The sequence below is a fragment of the Orbicella franksi genome, chromosome 7, assembly GCF_964199315.1.
Source record: "Orbicella franksi chromosome 7, jaOrbFran1.1, whole genome shotgun sequence".
Classification (NCBI taxonomy): Eukaryota; Metazoa; Cnidaria; class Anthozoa; order Scleractinia; family Merulinidae; genus Orbicella; species Orbicella franksi.
In genome coordinates, this window is record NC_138151.1 from 21,345,693 (window position 1) to 21,366,399 (window position 20,707).

At 39.6% G+C, this 20,707-nt stretch overlaps 1 long non-coding RNA gene across 1 annotated transcript; it reads left to right on the forward strand.

Moving 5' to 3' along the window:
• The first annotated feature begins 20 nt into the window (after positions 1–20).
• Positions 21–13,988, forward strand: LOC145492567 (uncharacterized). Its single transcript, XR_014050022.1, has 6 exons — positions 21–672; positions 8,329–8,413; positions 8,799–8,920; positions 11,467–11,599; positions 12,612–12,725; positions 13,094–13,988. It is a non-coding gene; the product is annotated as an uncharacterized LOC145492567 (long non-coding RNA).
• The last annotated feature ends 6,719 nt before the right edge of the window (positions 13,989–20,707 follow it).

Consider the following 20,707-nt stretch of genomic DNA (forward strand, 5'->3'; position numbering starts at 1 on the left):
CGACGACGGCGACGGCGACGGCGGAGTTGCCCAACATGGCGGCCATACTCCAGCTAATAGGACGACAGAGACATGCACCCTCGGTCTCTAGCAGAAGAATGCCATTTTTCTTAGCGGGATTTTTAAAGAAAAGAAAACGCATTTCTATTTGTTATGTCGACAAACGATAGCGGAGGTTGATCTGATGGGGTTGCACTGAAGGAATTAAAAAGAAAGCAAGAATTAACAGGCAAAGAAGTAGCGGAGAAGATCGCGAAAAAGAGCGGGCCAGCGCTGGGGAAGGAGGCGAAACAGTACTGAACAATGCCGTGAATTATAGCGAGTCAAGGGTTAGAGAAAGGAAGTGAAATAATAACGAACAATACCGTTAACCAAAGCTAACGAGGGCCATAGATAGGATGTGAAAGTACTCAGAAGACTGCAGTGCCAAGTTTTTAAAATTCGCGCGTTGTGACGCTGTGCAGCCGTGCAAGAAAAGTCACATGATTTGGTCAGGTGATGAACAAGAGAAATCAAACATGTCCGAGTGTTACAAAACAGTAAACACAGCGGGAAAAAGTGGTTGATTCGTTGATCTGTCGAAAAGATTAGTTCAGTTCAGTCTTCACAACTTTTGCTGCAAGTTTCTGCCTGGAAGATTTACACTGGCCGAACTGATATTGCCAACTTGCGGTAAGTGACTTTTGTTGTTGCGTTTGCTATGAAAATTAACAAGTTGCCTCGGCGATATAAGCTTATTTTCAATTGGAATCCTTTGAAAGTCTTCCTTATTTGAAGCCATGCTGTGAGACAATTTATAAATTGCGTCGTTTTAATTTCTTTCATCTCTAAACAATAGCAAGTGAATCGCTTTGTGGAGGTTGTTGTAAGTTGTAAACTAATTAAGCTCTCTGTCGATATTCGTTGTCAACCTAAGCTTATAACCTCACGTCTAAAAATAAGCTTAACCAAAACCGTATTTGTAAACACGGCCGGGCGAGTTTTGAAGTTTTCTCTGTGTTAGTTGGCACAGCCGCCTCGTAGACTGCTAAAATTTCTTCTTCCGTTGTTGAAAACCAAGAAAGGTGTACAAACCATTTTAAGCCGAAGTGAACAGGATTTGCTAAATTTACTTTCAACGTTCCTATGTGAAGATTTGCATATTGTGATTACAAAGTATGGAGATTTCCTCGTTTTGTTAGTTCAATTTATTCGGTTTGGCGAAATGCTTGGGTGAATTCCCAGGTTTAAATTTGGTTGAAGACTAGCAAAGCTACCGCCGATAAAATGACTGCAAAGCTAAATTAAGCCGTCGGCAAAAATGCACACTGTAATATTCAAATTTAAGCGTGAATAATTATTAAACTTTTAACACTGCAAGGTTAAACGAATTTTCTTTATCCTCTCTTTCATTCGGTTACCTTTCACTGAGAAGGGATTTGCTTTTGATACTCAGATGAAGTGATATGCATAATTATTGTGTTTATAATGTAGATTTCCTCGTTTTATTTTGTTGTCTGTCCAATTAGTTCGGTTTGGTGAAATGCTTATATAGTCCAAATGTCGAGTAGACGATTGTGCATGTAAATCCTGTGTGCAAATAAAGCTCTACTTTCATTTTGATTTACTATTTCATTTTATTAGTGCCACTGCTTTTGATTGGGGGTACATGGGTTATTCCCCAAATATGCAGTATTTACACTTAATATGGAAATGCGCCTCAAAAGTGAGATAGTACTAATGGAAAAAAAAAAAATGCGAAGAGCTTTACTCGGTAAACTGAACAGTGTAAATGACATTTACATACTTAGAAAAAATTTAGGGCGTAGAAGTTCCGGCAGGTATATTTTGCAGGGTGCAGGGTGCAGGGTGCAGGTTGAAATTTAATTATAACTGAAAAACCGCTGGCACTAAAAATAATTAATAACCTATATACTCGTCGGGGGTTCTTACATAAAGTAGTTTGCCTCTTTAACGTAGTGAAAACACGCTGTTATTAATATTTAGGCCTTCTTTGAAAATCTTCTAACTTGTTACGCCGTGTACAGAAACCAGAGACTTCGTACGCTTCCCAACATGTTTGTGATCGCACTTGGTTTGAGCGATGTTCTCATGTCCATCGAAAACACGATCAATCCGCTATAAGTACTTATTGATCGACACGCAGGGACTGGTGAAATCTCTTCAAAGCGATCTGGATGGCCGCTCCACAGATGTCTCCATCGATTCCAGATTTGGCTCGAGTCTTACCTCAACAACAGAAGATTGCCATCACAAATGAAGCAAATAAATAAAGAAATGAAATAATATAAGATTTTAACCGACGGAATATACTAGCGCAAGCTCAGTGTGCTTTCATTTTGGTACTCACTGAGAAGAAACCAAATTCAGCAGATATTTCAGATGATATTTCAGATTTTTCTTCAAAAACAATAATTCGTTGCAGGCTTAAAATCATTGAAATAATTATACTCTCCTCCCATCGCTTCGGCCGGTTTGGCACTTAGGTGGAAGCCACCTTTCTGAGCGACTGTAAACAGCGTCATGTAACAGTCACGGTAATTCTACCAACTGTACGTTCTTTCAAGTGCCAGCGGTTTTCCAGTTATAATTACATTTCAACCTGCAACCTGCACCCTGCACCCTGCAAAATATACCTGCCGTAGAAGTTCTTGCCCTGACCATTTCTCGGTATTAGAAATAGGTTTTACATACATACATACCTACATACACAATTTAGTTGGCGAGAGCGCTCTCCTCTCTCCACACACGCACCCTCTCTCTCTACTCTTTTCTTCACTTAATTTTGTTATTAACTACACTGTAACCCGTTAACCGAATGTCACTCACTGTTTTCTTTGTTGTGCATGCCTACTTTTTTGCTCGTCGAAGAAAGTTTCAGTTTCTTCCTGGCTGTTTCCTTTGTCCTGTCCAGTACCAATTCCTTTGTAATATAACTTTGTGAATTCTCTATTCTCCTTAAATTTTATCTTGTCAGGGTGATAGAATGCACTCTCAGAGTGTTCAATCATTGTTTTCAGTCGCTACAATTTTCAGGAAAAAAGCAATAGTTTTCTTAATTTCCTTTTACTTTGTGTTAGGACCTTTTAGCATGCTCGTAATTGACCCATGGGCATAATTTTGAATAAAGTAAAGAATTAGATCTGTTTTAGTGTTAAGTATTTTAAATTATTATGAATTACATGTAGGCATTTCTTTTTAGTTTTTAGTTTTTATTTTAGTCGCATGTGATGTTTTATGATTTTACCAACGTATACCATGTAAATGTAAATAATGCACTAGAATTAGCCAATCAGAGTGTGCATTGTATCAGCTTTAAACACAAACCACATGTAATGAATGTATGTAAATGATATTTTTATGACAGAGAACTGGACAGTGTAGTGTTTCTGTTGTGACGTGTCAGTCACATGATCACTGGTCTATTATGGGATGCGGTTAACCGAAGCATGTGGTCGGAGAAATGGGAGCAGAAATAAATCTTGTTGTTGTTATTGTATAAGCTCTTTTGGTCGACTTGCGCCCGAACCACCACATTTGGCGACGAGGAAAACCGGATAAAAAGTGGATAACGAGTTTAAACAGTGGAAAACTCGCACAGATGGCCGTATCCTTGAGCGGACTGCCAGGTTTACAAACATTCAACGCTGTGGGCGAGCCAGCTACACTCGCACAACGATGGCTAACTTGGAAAGACGAATTCGAATTGTACGTGACTGCCTCGGGAATCAGCGACCCAACACAGAAGAAGGCGCTTCTACTTCACCTCGCCGGGCCCCAAGTCAGAGACGTTTTTAATAACTCAATTCCTGCCGACAAACGAGGCGAAGCGAAGGATTACAAGAAAGCTATGGACAGCCTATCCGAACATTTCAAACCGAGAAAAAACGCGCCGATGGCAAGACAGGCGTTTCTCGCAGCTCAACCAACCGCTGGAGAAACCATTAACAATTTCATCACACGCCTGCAGAAATTAGCCGAACATTGTGAATACGAAGGTGAAAGGGACAACCAGGTGAGAGATCGTGCGATTTCTTTCATTCAAGACAAAAACCTCAAGGCCAAGTTGTATCGCGAAGAAACATTAACATTGAGCAAACTATTGGAAATCGTTAGTCAATACCATGACAAAGAAGCCCTCGTTCTTATCCGTGATGGCCGAGTGAATAACATATCTCCAGACGCCAAACAAGGGGGAAAATGTTGGCGGTGCGATAAAGCGGGACACTTCGCGAAGGAATGTCTTCGTTCGCGTGACCACAAATGCGGAAAATGTGGCAACGTGGGTCATTTCGAAGTGTGCTGTCACTCCAAACAGAGTAAAGGGCGAGATTCTAGTCGCAGTTCGAGTCGTGGTCGTGGAAACGAATACCGTGGAAACTCTGGAAGAAAGCAAAGCCGTGGACGAAGAGGAGGAAGTTCACAGGGCCAACGTGATGTACGCCAAGTAACCGAAGACGTGACTACTGGAAACTCCGCAAGGAAGGATGATTTCTACGTGTTCTACACTGGGGAGACAGATGACGGGAACACTCTGATGCTGGAGATTGCAGATAAGACTATCAACGTTATTATAGACTCTGGTGCTAGTTGTAATTTAATGTCCGAAGAAGTATTTAACCTTGTAACGGGGGGTAATGTTAAATTGTTGGAGTGCAACAAAAGAGTTTTTGCTTATGCATCTGAAGAGCCACTCCAGATCAAAGGAAAATGTAATCTTGATGTACGTGTGCCACAAACCCAAAAGTCCCTGAATGTTGAGTTTTATGTTATGCTTGGCAAAGCTGCGACGCTATTAGGCCGCGATGCATCTGAGTTGCTTGGTGTTTTAAGGGTTGGTATCCCTGTTAACAGCTGTGATGTTGAATCTGATGGTGCTAGTAACAATCCAAAACAAGCAGATAGAAAGGCCTCCCTAAGGGCAAAGTTTCCCAAAGTTTTCCAGGGCCTGGGGAAGCTCAAAGGGTACCAGCTCAAGTTACACATTGATGAAAAAGTACAACCAGTTGCTCAACCCCCACGCAGAATTCCTTTTAGTAGACGAGAAAAAGTCGCGGAGAAATTGGAAGAGTTACTGAAGCTTGATGTTATCGAAAAAGTAGAGGGACCTACCAGCTGGGTCAACCCCTTAGTAGTGGTCGAGAAGCCTAACGGTGACATTAGAATCTGTCTAGACATGAGACAAGCGAACCAAGCCATTGTGCGGGAGAAACACCCAGTCCCCACCGTAGAGGAAACACTCCAAGAAGTCTCGAATGCCAAAGTTTTCTCTAAATTAGATTTAAATGTGGCTTTTCACCAAATCGAGTTACACCCAGACTCAAGGGACATTACAACCTTTGCTGCGCCTAATGGCCTTTACAGATACAAGCGCCTGCTTTTTGGTGTAAACATGGCCACGGAAAAATTCCAGCAAGTTGTTTGGCAGATCATCCAAGACTGCCCAGGGGCATACAACCTGCACGATGACCTACGAGTTGTTGGCACAAATGATGAAGAGCATGACGAAAACTTAGAGAGGGTCATGCGCAAGCTTGAAGAAAGTGGGCTTACGCTTAACTATGATAAATGTGAAATTGGTGTTGGCAGCATAATCTACATGGGTGATGTACTCTCTGGGGAAGGGCTGAAAGTGTCTAGTCAACGTGTGAAAGCTATTGTTGAGGCACCAGCACCCCAAAACCCATCAGAAGTAAGAAGTTTTCTTGGCTCCGTGCAGTTCTGTTCAAAGTTCATCCCCAACTTTGCATCAATATCGAGTCCATTGTGGGACCTCACCGCAAAAGACATTAAGTGGAAGTGGGGAGTAAAGGAAGCAAAGTCATTCCAAGAGATAAAAGACCGGCTGACTCGTGCACCAGTGATGGCATATTTCAGACAGGGCGCAGAAACTCGTCTGACAACCGATGCATCACCAGTGGGAGTTGGGGCGATTCTGGAACAGAAGCAAAAAGATGGAAGCTACAGGCCAATATATTATGCCAGCAGAAAGCTGAGTAAGATTGAAATGAGGTACTCCCAATTTGAAAGAGAAGCTCTGGCTGTAAGGTGGGCTTGTGAAAAGTTCTACTTGTACCTCTATGGCATTAGCTTTGAAATCTGCACTGATCACAAGCCTCTTCTCATCGTACTCGGAGCAAAGTCAAAGCCCCAATCAGCACGAATAGAAAGATGGCTTCTCTACTTACAGCAGTTCCAATACAAGTTGACACATATACGGGGCAAGGACAATGCTGCAGACGTCCTGAGCCGCCTACCGGTGGGTACTACCCATGATCACGAAACTCAAGCTGCAGAAGAGTTTGCGTACAGCGTAGTAAGTGAGGCTGTACCAGCTGCGTTGGTGCCAAAGGAAGTTGAAATCGCTTCTGAAAAAGACCCAACGCTAAAGATGTTACGGCAGGCTGCAATGACAGATGATTGGAGCCAGTTACAAGGCACAATTTACAAAGCAGTTAAAGATGAACTGTGGGTGATACGACAGGTGGTGATGAGAGGAAGCCGCATCCTCATTCCACAGAGCCTTCAAAAGCGCACCATAATGTTGGCTCACGAAGGACACCAAGGTATGGTCCGAACTAAAGCCAGGTTGCGAGAGAAAGTATGGTGGCCACGAATGGACAAGCAAGTAGAGCAAGCAATACGAACATGTCACCCCTGCCAACTTGTCGGACCCCGATCCAAACCAGAGCCGGTGAGATCAACCAGACTACCAGACTCCCCGTGGCAAGAAATCTCAGTTGACCTTCTCGAGATTACAAGTGGAGATCACCTCCTGGTAGTTGTAGACTACTATTCTCGCTGGATCGAAGCTGTCCTTCTCAAGAAAACAGATGCACAAAATGTAATCAAGTCCATGGAGGCTATTTTTAGAACACATGGTCTACCAGAGACTGTCCGTAGTGATAACGGACCTCCATTTGCATCCAAGGAATTCGAGGGATTCCTAGAGTATCTAGCAATTGAACACAAAAAGGGCGTGCCCTATTGGCCCCAAAGCAATGGAGAGGTGGAGCGTTGCAATGAGACCTTACTGAAAATCGTGAGAATCGCGCGCCTAGAGGGTAAAGATTGGCGAAAAGCACTCGCAGACTTTCTATTCCAGTACAGAGTTACCCCTCATACTGTTACTGGGATATCACCAGCAGAACTACTGATGGGGAGGAAGCTACGTGACAAACTTCCAAAAGTCCAAATCCCTAAGGATCGAGCCACTGAAGCACAGTGGCAGCTGCTCTTAAAAGAGAGGGATGCTCATGCTAAACTTAGACAGAAGGAGTATGCAGACAGAACACGCGCTGCCAAATTCAGCGACATTGAAGAGGGTGATCAAGTCCTACTGAAACAGGTTCGAGAGAACAAACTCTCACCCAATTATGAACCTGAGCCATACAAGGTCGTTCACAAAGATGGAAATGCCGTCATACTGGAAGATACCAATGGGAACAATAAAATGCGAAACATAGCCCACATGAAGAAATTTGTTGCACCTGAAACCACTGAAAAGGAAGACCAGGTACAGCCAGCACAACTACCCCAAGAGCCAGACCAGGTGGAACAAACGCATCCAATGACAATTGCAAGCCAGCCAGCAGAGGTGCAAGAGACTCCACCCAACCCTTTGCCGGGCGATTCAGTTGTTTTGCGACCTGCGCGCTCTAGACAACCACCCGCCTATTTAAAAGACTACGTATGCACTTAGTTTTAGAATGTGCAAGAGACATAAAGAGAGAGACTGTTTGTTTTAAGGACTGTTAATTAGATTTGTAATACTGTTCATTTAGTTTTTCTCTAGTGCTGACGTTTGTAATAACTTAGGTGGAGATGTAGTGTTTCTGTTGTGACGTGTCAGTCACATGATCACTGGTCTATTATGGGATGCGGTTAACCGAAGCATGTGGTCGGAAAAATGGGAGCAGAAATAAATCTTGTTGTTGTTATTGTATAAGCTCTTTTGGTCTACTTGCGCCCGAACCACCACAGACAGGGCAAGAACTTCTCTTTCTTTTGTAAATTTATATATTCATTCTTCTCATTTCTGTCAAAATGTCTTAGGAACCTTCATTTTTGATAGTCCATTATTTTCCACCATACCTAGCACAGAAGCTCACAAAATCCTAACTAATGACCAACATGTGTGTATCTCTGGCCTTTGCTGTGTACTACGTGTATACTCTGTTATCCTGCCTTAACTGCTAGAAACAATTTTGACAGAGCTGTTTCAACAGTTTCACTTAAATTAATTCCCAGTAACAGCGCTACATGTGGCAGTGTTATTGGGTATGAACTTTATGGAGGGTTTAGATTTTTATTTTTTTATGATTACAGGAGACAACAAAATATACATGTGTATACATAACCTGATGTTGGTGTTGGTTGCGAATCGTAGTTCATAATAGTCATCCTATTACAGGTAAGGGGGAAAAGTTCAGAAAGTTTAGAACATGTCTTCCCCCAGCACACCTTCTGTCTACAGGTGCAATTATTGAGAGGTTATATATATATATGAAGAGTAATGTAAAGTTATAAACTTAACATTAAAATCTGACATTTGAACGCCTCCTTTGCTAAAATTAGTCACGATTTAATTGTTATCGCTCCCTGTGAATTCATAGAGATTTCAGAGGCAAATTATCACCTAATGTGGAAGTCCTGTCTTCAAGTTAGGGAAAATGACACAAAAAAAGTTACAGTGAAAGTAAAGAGAATTGTGAATGTTGATGTGGTGCACTTTGTACATCATGTAAAGGTATTTGGTGAGTGCCAAAGGCATAACATTTCATGCATTGCTTTTTCAGGACAAATTATATAACAGTGATGTTTTAAGGTGTGATCACAAAAATAATGATTACATTGTCCAGGCAGTACCAGTTTATGGAAGGCATATGCAGACAGTAAGAGGAACTGTAAGCATTACCAGGTAAGTTTGTTTTATGCTTTTGACTTCTTGTACTTGGATTTTGTGTCATTTCATCACAAGAATAGGTGATGAAAGATGCAATAGTTGTTGCAGTTTACTTTTGAAGGCAAACTTATAAGTCTGCCTATGCTGGATAACAGCCATGTGTAAACTGAATGTAAAGCAAACACTCTGTTAAAGGTGGGGCAACCCTAAAACCCAGAAACTGGAAGCTGGAATCCAGAACGAAAAACTGGAATCCAGTAACCGGAAACCAGAATCCACAAATCGAAGAAAACAGGTTCTTCAAATACTCGAAAATTGTTTTGCTTACGTTTTTGCCAATAAAAAATAAGCAGCCAAGTAAAAAGGACGTCAAACTGGCACAAAAATCCCCCATCTGTTGAAATTCATGCAACCGTTATTTCTAGTGAGGGCTGTAATTATGAGAATCTTTGTAAAGTGCGTCATAATTCAATTCCAAGCACCCTGAGAGCGTCTAAAATAAGCTTGCTGGCAATTAACTGCACAGCCATGGGCCAAGCACGGTTCATATTCTACCAGTGTTTTTTTTTTTTTTTGTGGTCGGTGACCAGACCCAAACTTCCTCTCAGCCAAATTTTGAATCACGCAACCTGTGATTTTTATTCGCCATAAGCTGTTGAAACGTTAATACAAGGACAATGTTATGGATATTGTTTTCTTTATATGTGTATAATATATATTTTCTTCTGGTTTTATCGAAGCATTGGATTCAAAGGGAAATAATAAAAACATTAAAAACGCTAAAAAAGGGTATTACGTCAGCCATGGAATGCGCTGACGTTGCAGCTTTCATTTTCGCTACATGACAAATACACTGTAAGATCATGTTTACTTTGCAAGTTTATTTCGCCAGAAGCAATAATCATTAATTTATGTGCAATTTTGTGAGTATTTCTTGTGGGTTTCGGCAAATGAAGCGAATTCTTTGGCTGTTTGATCGCAGTGAGTTAAGAGATTTGAAGAAAAATTAAGTATTTGCCGAGGTAAACGAGAGCTTGCCAGAACTTGCAATGTTTAAGTCAGTGCTAGGAGAAAAAACACAAACGTTCCAAAATTAGCTGTGGATAACGTAAACCCCCCTGATTGTGTGACTTAGGTGACTACATGTACTTCAAAGCGCAAGCAAATTAAATTTTGACGTTTCAGGAAGAAAGCTGTTTATTAAAAGCATTATTAATAGCGTGACACTCGTTTCCTTTTGTATCATTCATGGGCATGTGCCGAGCGAACTTCCAGATTAAGACCATTACATCATCATAGCTTTTGCAAAGGCTAAGACTGATGGTGCAATAAGATATGATACAGTTTGTGTTGATCAAGTGATGTGTTTACAGTAATCAATGAATCATCAAGGACTGCTTTGGAATGTGCACTGCGTTGTGACTGTAGTATTAACAAAACAGTTAAATTTTAAAAGTGCAGTTATAAGATTTAAAAGATCTTCTTGCCATTTTGTTTAATAAGCGATCTGCAATTTACCAGAGGTATAAATTTACCCTTTATGTCTAGTAGATACTGAACAAGATAGAAAATGTCATAGAGAACAGGATGTCTGTCAGTGGCAGCCCCCTGTACATTGATGGTCACGCCCCCCACTTTCGAAGTTCAAAGGCTAACCTGGCTCATCTTAATATAATATTTGATTTGTCCAACAGATACCAAACTAGTTCCGGGTGAACACTATTTCCACACTGATACTGTGACAAATCAGCATTTCATATTCTTGGCGGCCATCATATTAAAACAATTTATAGAAATGTTGCACACTTACTTCCGTCTGCTTCTCACTTGCTAACAGATCGGACCACATGTTGTTAAAAGATGCTTAAAGACTGTTAGACTGCCAGAAACTCACCACAATAGCTTGTTGTTATTGTGCTACTCACCAGTCTTCTCATAGCAATTTGATCTAGACAAGAACTGCACTCCCACCAGAACCAGGTTGAACAAAAGATGGGTAACTAAGCCTTTGAGCAGGCTCTTGTGTTTGGACTGGGGGCATGAGAGGCAAAGCTGCATGAAGGCACTCGCTGACATGCCAATGCAGAAAAACACTAGACACTTATTTAGCCTGCTCAGGCAATGGATAGCTTTATCCAGCTTTTGAACAATTGGGCCAGATGTATAGCTAAGGGTTGTTCAGAACTAGTCAAAATTTTTTTAGCAATTACAGTTTGTAGCTGAAGTAAAGCTAAGAAAGTAAATAACAGCAAAATAGTTTTTCCCCATAATTATTTATTAGACATTGCTGAAGTGAATTATTTCTATCATCATTCATAATATCTGGATTCAGGATTCTAGTTTCCAGTTCCGAATTCCGGTTTCTGGATTCAGCTTTTTAGGGTTGTCCTTAATGATGTATGTGCATGTTAATCTTGAATAATCTGAAATTTTAGAGAGGTTAAAAATATCATATTATATATGTGATGGTTCTGTATCTGTTGGTGTGCAACTATCTACACCAATATTCCAACGTAATAATGTACAGTGTATATTAATTAACCAAATTATGCTGTTTTTAGTTGACCAATGCTACTATTGTAATGTGATGTTGAAGCCCACAAATTGACAAACATGCCCAGTGTCAACTTGTCAAATATATGAAGTGGCCAGACAGTCTAGATTACAAAATTTTCTGAAAGTTGGAATTACCAGGTAAGATATTTCTGAAACATTATTTTGTAATTAATGATTTCTCAAACATTGTTTTCTTCAAGAAAAGATTCAAACCCCACATGGAGGTTTTTTTCTCTATTAGAGCTCTATCTTCCTGATACTTTAATTTGGAATTTTTGAAGACTGGCCATGAATGGGTGTTGGGTGTGAATATCTTCTGGTACTGCACATTCAGATTTACATGTAGTAAGCAAGAACATCAGTATTTATCCTGACAAACTCTGATTTTCTTTTGGCAGCTGAACTCATATGCAGTTGTACAGGTATATGTACAACCAAACAGCCTGGATGGCCCTTTGATTGGGACTGGGAACATTGTTTTAACTTGCAATGTTCCAGTTTCTTGTTTAAAGCAAATTGAATTTGATCTCAAAAGCAAGTTGCCGAGTTCATTGCAGTTATTAAGTTTTCTTTGCATCTCAGGGCAGAGCCTGCCACTGTGAAAGTTGGGGTACCAGCCCGGGGGAGGTACTTTGGGAATTTCTGGGTGGAGATGTGCCGCTTGGACCCTGGAACCCTTAGCCTATACCAGAGCTAGTTCAGCTGAATTTTGCTACCCTATGCTAGAGTAAACTCCCCAAATCCCCCCATCTATTGACACTGTTGAGGCTGGTTTGCGTAAATTTAAACTTGCTGATTTGATTTTTTTATATTTTTGAGTGGCAATTCCTGGTTTCCTTAGTCTAGATAAAATCTTCAACCAACTAGTCAGTTTTGTGAAAAATGATACCCTATTCTAGACCCAAACGCTCTGATTTATATACCCTATCCTAGAGTAAACTGCTTGAAAACCATACCCTTCACAACAGCACATACCTATATAGCCCATATATGGCAGTGCCCCCCTGGGGGTACCAGCCCCTAGCATTTGATTCACTAACACTTAGTAAACAACTAACAATGAAGTACACTGTATATCAAAGAAATGTCATCTGTTAGTGTGTAAAGATTATAATAAATTATAATCGATTCGTTTTTATCTGAATAACAGTGGTGTTCAAGTAGCAGCTACAGTATGATTACATGTCTGTTCCTGTCATTCAATATATGAACAGTTTACACATGGGCAGCCTGTATTAAGACATCAAAGATTTTCAAAGCAACCGTGTCCTGGTGAGATATTTCTGAAGAAATGTAAATTTAAAGTCCTTATGATTGCTTAAAGGCATTGATTTTTATTGTAAACAATATCTTACTGAGTGTATTTTTCTTGTGTACTAATTGTTGTGGAACACAGAGATCACTATAAGTATGACAGAGATATTAAAGTGTGAAAAGTTCTATAAACAAATGCATGCAGGAGCAAATTAATTTATGATGGATGCAGCTTCTGAGAGATCCCCAATGTTAATGGAACATACACTGTACATACATGCAAAAGAGTTCAATAATTTATTACTTAAGATTGCAATGATTTATTTGGTTTCTCTGTATTTACAGACAACTTGATGGGATTATAATTTCTGCACCAAGGTCACTGAATTAACTGACTTAGAAGTTGAGTTCTGCAACCTATCCTGTGTGTTGTAATATCATGGCTGCAACATTGTGACAGATACACTGTATTACATTATTAAGAAACACATATATTAACTAATTATTTAAGGTGCCTGTTAAATTAATCAGTTTTTCTTAGAGATAATTTACTCATGGTTTATTTAAATAATTGCTTTTTTGGCTTTAAAATGATATTTATCGTGTTTGTAAATCAATTTTGTGATAATCTGCATTGGACATGGCATAAATTAATATTTTGCCAACACGAAATGGTGACAGACAGCCTTGCCATTCGCAACGTCCAATAAGGCTAATTTGTTCCCTACTGTTGTACAAATAGTGTTCTCTTGTTTATAAATTATTTCAATCTGTTGTTTAAATGATTGCCTCATAACCCCTATGTCCAGTTTGGTGCATGTAGGATATTGATGTATTGTTTATCCATTTTGCTGTAAATTATCTTAATTGGTGTGTCAATCAAAACATATCTTGGATATGCTGGGCTCTTCTGACAAATGTACCTATGCCTCATAACCTTTGAGTGCATTTGGTTGTGTAGTGCAGACAAAATGCATGTACATAATATAACTTACTCTTAGCTTACTTATAGTTCTTGGTATAATTTAATCATAGCAAAATTAATTAATGGAACCCAATAACAGCTCCTGTAGTCCACAATCTCAGTCAAGAAGAAGAACAAATCACATTGAAATTGAATAGTAAAATTATTATTAGAAGTCTATGCAAGTATTCATGATCAGCAAAAAAAATATTCTAATTACCATTCATGCAAGAGTGATTTTGCTTATTGCAAACCCTTTCAGCAGGAGGAGACTCCAGACAAAAGTGAAGATGGCTAAATGTATCTTTGGGGACAAGTTAGAAAACAAAACTTTCCAACTTGTCACATATGTATACTATTTTGGTATTTTTGTGAGATTTCATTTGTTAGAGATTTAGGGACTGAGTATTGTAACCACTGCATTTCAATCAGTCCCCACAGCAAAAAAAATGTTTAAACTTCTTCTGTGTGGGAGTCCCCATGTTAAGTAAGAAAGAATATAATGATTAATAACAATGTCTTGTCTTTCTGAATAAGGTAGGAAAGAACAGGAAATGCCACCAAAACGCACAGAAGACAGTTCTGTTATGTGATCAAGATTTTTAGTGGCTTCCCAGAAATCCTTGAAATCATGGCTCTATATTTCATAATCACACCATCTTACACCTCGATCTGCTGATGTGATCCTATTTCCGGCTGAAACTATTAAATAGTTCGCAATTTACCTCACATACATGTTCGATCATTTTCATTAGTAACAGCATTCCAAAAAGTAACTGAGGCGCTCCGCTTTTAGGCTCGGCTAAATCTATATATTAGAATATACCACAAGTCACTTGTATTTTCTCGGTATGCATACGAGCCTTGTTTAAATCATGCCATAGAAAATACAGTTGCCAACACAATCAGTGCGACACACCCACAGCGCACGAAGGCGAGGTTGGGTGTAATATCGTCGAGTATATTACGGCTTTCCTGTATTCTGATTGGCTGTTTATTGTCTCTGGCATGGTTTAAAATTAAATAGCCGTAATATGTTTCAGGTGTCTTTTTTTCTTTTCTTAGCAAAGAGAAAAATGTTGTAGACGATAAGACACGTCTAGTAATTGAATATCTCCTTTTTCAGATACTTAAACCTTGTCTCAGCGATTTCTGCTAGAAAAAACCTCGAGCAAATGACGACTTTTGTCGATCATTCCACACTTGCTCGTGTGAATTGTGGCCACCGCTGATGTGTGATGTTCATCCTCTTTCCTTTCGAATTGCAAGGCGAGGACTTTTAATGTTTATCTACGCTTCAACAGTAGACAGCATTACTGGAAACATGTAGATAATATGTTTTTTTCTTTTGTCAAACCAGAGATGAAAAGGAACTTATTGGCTCTATAAATTAGAACTAATAGCAAAGGTATTAAGGTGGCTTACTACAGTTTATCCGAGACTTGATCGCGCGAGCAAAAATGACGCAAGAAACCCTAAGAAGAAACGAAACCAACTTCAAAACTTGAATTCCGTTAAACCACTTTAGTTTCAAAAGGCTTTCAAACGTGTGTTTAAACCTAGGATTGATAAAATGTGACCAAAAGGTCGATTAACGACTGGCACAGGAGTTCCGATTAACTCTTGCTTTTCGCACAGGTTACATGGTCTATGAGCGCACGCTTACTGAAATAAAAGGAATGCGCAGTTGAATTCCTGCGCAAGGTTGTAAAAGCCTGTCATTGATCCAAGATTGCTCGAAGACCTACCGGACAACCCATGATGAAATTTCCACAGTCGATTTGTAGGAGTGAATCGCGTTTAGAGGCAAAATTTAAAAAAAGATTCTCGGATGTAGATTTTGAGTTGAATAGGCAAAATATGTGACATTTTCTCAGTCTACGAAAAATCTGTTTTACAGATTTTTATTTTACTTTGCATGAATATTTAATCAGATCCGATTTCTAACTCATTCGGGTAGATTAAACCTACTAGTGCCGGTGTACCCTTGAGTACGCTTTCACTCATTTTGGCTATTTGTTGACATTTAAATTGTTCAACTATCACATATAATAGTAAAAGACTTAAACAAAAAGTAATTAGAAATAGGTAAAACATCTTGTTACATTTTTTTAAGAGTTAAAAATTGGGCTCTTATACTCCAAAACTGTAGTAAGCCTTCCAAGTTTTGACAGTTCATTATAGACACCAGTTACTTGATACACGTCTAGTCTCTTTAGTAGTTCAGTATGTTATTAAAATAGTAAAATGCAATCATCGATTGCTCTTATCGTTAAAAATGACCAATCAGTTTTTGTACTTCCAGCAAAGTTGACCTCAAGTGAAACGAGATAACCAAGCAAATGAATCACAACCTTGTGATGAGAAAATTGTAACAATAAGATAAAGGTTTTCCTTTCTCTGCGCACGAGAGCTACCGCGGAGGGGGAGAGTTGACAGATTAATTTTCTTCTTACCAAACCCCACCCGTGGAGTATTCTTGCTGTACTCAGTTGGTCTGTTTTAGATTCTCTTTGGCTATAAAGGACAGAAATAAATGGAGCAGACACCCCGCCGAATAACCTGCGAACGCAGACGTATTACAGCCGGAAATACGTCTGCATTTGCAGGCTCCGGAAGAATATGGGGCAATCTTATTTTAATGCTGGTAATTTTTCCATGTTTACGCATTTATGTCGCTCTTTCGAGTTCAGTCACTAGAACAAGCTCTTAGCTATGTAACCAGAATAATTTAACGTAAGGCAAGGTTTCAAAAGTAACGAGGCTTATAACTTCCGTATTTAGCAGTCTTTGTCCATTGTTACTTTAGAGCAGTTGATACTTTCGGGAGATTGTTGCTTTTTGGAAGCTTAAGTGTGCACCGTTTCTATATAATCGTCTGAAATGCGACATTTCTTACGACTGCAACGACAACCAAAGAAGCTGACTTGAAGACTAAAAGGATAAAAATTATAAAAGAGAATAAATATCAGAGAAGAATGCGTAAATGTGGGTAGTGATATGTTGCCCACATGTTGGCCAACTGATAACCGACACGCCGATCAGTTCGGCTCAGAGAGGATTGTAAAGTTTAAACTGGGAATTAGTCTTAATTGCAATTTTTGCTGTTGTGCTAAGAATAAGAATTTTTTTACTGCCTCTTTTAAGCGCTTGTTCCAAGGTAGATACATTATAATAATGCAGAGACTAAAAGACTGAAACATTTTCGTTTTATCGATAGTTAATAGAGGGAAATTGTCATGAAGCCTGGAATGCTTCAAAAGACAAAACAACGATGGCCCGATTTTTGTTGGAGATTCACAGCCGTGCATATTCTTTTATTTTGCACTTACATGCATGACGTATATTTGTAGTACAGTCCAACCCCGTATTAAAAGGCTACCCCCATTAGGCGGCCAGTAATCAAAGTCTCGATGAGGGCTTTTCTATCGGCCAACCCCTTTTAAGTGGCCACCATCCATTTCCCCGGGGGTGGCCGTTTAATAGGGGTTGAACTGTGTTCTGTAATCATAACGTTTCGTCTAGTTTCTTATCAACTCAAAGTTGATAAAGGTAAATTAACCGCAGTCGCGAGTTTGTGAAGGAGTTTGTTTGCAGGGTTAGCCCTTCGTCAGAGCAAAGTCACTTTTAGTCATTTTGGTCTTACAGAGGTTTAACGCTCCAAACACTACTATTACAAACTCGCAAAGGCGGTTCATTTACCTTTATCAAATGCAAGTTGATGAAGATCTAAGTTTTTCACTTGTCTGCTGACGCAACCCAACAGTTTCTTTAGGAAAAACAACCTTGTTTGTACTAGTTAGTTGCTCAGACATAAACCGGTTGCGTTTGTGTAAAACATAGAACAAAGAATTTCGTCGGGGCTTCATAACCTTGTCCCTTTATGTACTTGATTTTATCAATAGACGATTTAAGGCGGCTGACAGCAGTTTCCTGCTCTTTCCATCACATAATTTGATGGATAAATAATGCTGAAGTAGTTGTATCACACGAAATCCCAATCAAGTCGTTGTGGTCTCTTTTATATACACTTAATCGAGAAACGTTGTCAAGAAATAAAAGTATAAACCGTGAACGATACGACGTAGTGGTTTTCTGGGACACTTGCGCACTAATACTAATTTGCATTCGTATGGCCCATGCACATGCATTAAACTTGGTTATGATATTGAAGGAACTGAAGGCTTGCTCAACATGTCTGTACGCTCATGTTAAAAGATATCTTCTCCAATAAAAAGTTAGTCGCAAAGCTCATATCGGTTAAATTCCTTTGTTTTCTGACTTAGCTATCTATAGGAGGGCATGTGCAGTGAGCTTAAATTGGAGATAGGGCTTAGGGTATCTGTGATTTAATCGCGAAACACGGTATCCGTTCGACTGGAGACACCCCTGAAGGTACACGGTAACCTTAAACTTTACAAAGAGTTTTCAGGTACAATGCATGTTTCCATAGTAAACCAGTGAGATTATCTCAGATAGTGCAGAGCTAGCTCGAGTGCAATGTACAGCTTTGATTTACGTTGATTTTAGTTCATTTAAATTCAGTAATACGTTGAACTAGCAAGCGTGACAACTTTACATTTCATTTTTCACGCCAACGTTTGTAACCTCTGCGCGTTTCTCGCGGTATGTAACATGATACACTTGTTTTCTCTAAATGGAAGAATGGAAGAAAGTAAATATCTGATGAAAAACTTCGAAGCGGAACGATCTTGTTCTATTCAAAAAGCTTTTTTTTTTTTGTTTATTTCATAAACAAGAGCAATTTAATTATCAAAGAGTCACGGAAAAGAGCGTTCTTTATTCTGTTGCGACCTTTGGTGTTGACAATAAAACCACTGGAAATGAATACACAATGATATCGATTAATACAAAAGAAAAGCATTTCAACGCCAAGTATCGAAGGTTACCAACACCACTAGACCGAGATTATATCCTGCATCTCCCAGAGACGGATTTCGATTGAATTAATTTGCCCCTTCAGTAAGTGTCACGGAGTCTGCAGCAATATTTGAGATGATTCTTATGTTGCAAATTTACAACTTGACAAGTTTCAATGCCACTAACTCGTGAAAGTTTCGGCTGAATGTGACCTTTTTGGTCTCTCTCGTAGAGGCAATTAAAGGAAGAAATAAACAAGCCGCTAAGGGGAAACAGTACGTTTCCACTCTTTGTATGAACCCGGACAAACACAGACGTGTAGTTTGAACACAGCAGGTTACTTTTGCACACAGTTAATTTCTCTCACTGAAAGCAATTATCGCAAAACCACAGCAACCAGACCTGGCGAATATTTGAGCTTCCGGTTAGCTCTGGCTCGTGATGAGTGTTTAATCAGCCGGTTATGTATTTACACATATTATTATAATAAATGTTGTCTTGCAAACATTGTAAGTAGTGTATTGGTTTGTATTATTCCAAGAAAAATAGCGCAAGTATTTAAGTGGAAGTGGTACCGTCTTGTTACCATTTTAGTAGTGTCTCTTTGTTTTGTGATTGCAATCAAAAATATGTATTAAAGCCTAGCATTGCATGTGGTGTTTGATCCAGGTGGTAACGAATGGACAAAACGTGATGTATTCGTTTAGATACGTGATAATTAGTATAGCAGATCATTATCAAGAGTGCTTTCGGAAGTTGCAGAAATCTCCCAAATCAAATCTTAATTTTACAAGGAATCATGTGATCACTTGTTAATGACACAGGGGGCAAAATTTCATTCCAAAACGCACGTTGTATTCAGTAAACGTCAACGAACAGTAAGAATGATCATTCCAGGGACATTCAGAGTGAGGCCAATCTCGTCCCCAGAGCCCGTGGGGTTTTGGTCATCAGTGACCGAACACCTCCCGCTCTGGGGCCCGTTTTTCGAAGGTCCCGAAAATTTTTCGCACCCGGGAAGCCGTTACGAAATCTCAAACCTGTTTTATTCACATATTCTTAATTAATATGAACAGAGGCTTTCTTCATACAAGAAGTTTCCGGCCTATTGGGGGTTTTCACATGACGTCACTAAAATTCAAATTACAAAACTATTGATCCTCCTGAGATGTTACTTTCACGATGTATAAGAGCCGCCGAAAACTAATATTCATATAAATTTTCACTCCAAATGGGCCCTTGGTTTTGTAATAGAGTACGCTTGAATTTCTAAGCTTTTGCGTGACGCGGCATTTACATGACGGCCGAGAGAGCTGTCATGTTGGTTAAAAAAAATTTGGCTATCTGAACAGTTCATGTATTAGAAAAAATTATTATTTTAATGTTTTTGAGTTCCTCGAGAGATAAATTTACGCTTTTGTAACAAAACTCTGTTGGTTTCCGGCCGCCATGTTGGTACCCATCCAGATGGGCACCAACATGGCGTCTCCATACAAATCTCTATAAATTTGGGTAAAAAATTTCTCCGCATATCTTGCATAAGAAAAATTGCCGTGACCTGAATCTTGGCGAGGGTCTTTGCATATATATCTTCTTTCTTTTCCCAGATTTTGGACTTTATCTATTGAACGGTTTTGATTTTTATTTTGATCTATTTTGAATGCCGTGACACTGAAAACCAGCACTCTGTTTTTAGATAAATGGCTTTGCGGGCTCGTAAAGTTTCCGGGGCTTTCGAGAAACGCGGCCCGGACAGAAACAAATCCGGAATCAGATTTTATCTGTGAGCATGTGACCAGCTTCTTTTGAACATGCGTGGAGAGAAAGCAAAGCAAGCGCTGTGATGGCTCACCTTGCGATCTGGACTAGAGGTCTCCATTCTTGTTGCTGATCAAAAACGAAATTGGCGTTGTAAACAGTGCCCGGAGCACATGAAGCTGTAAATGTAGGTGACTTTGATGGTTGCACCTGACTCGAGATACTTCTTAAAATCATAAGCGTACGGGCCGGGGGGCTGGGGGGAGGGGGTGCTGAGGCCACCCAGTTTCAGAAGGTTTTGAAATTTTTCGGGCAAAACGATGTTGATTCGGGCAAAGTAGCTCGGGAGAGAACATTCTAAAAGGTAGTCAAGACCAGGCTTGTCGGCT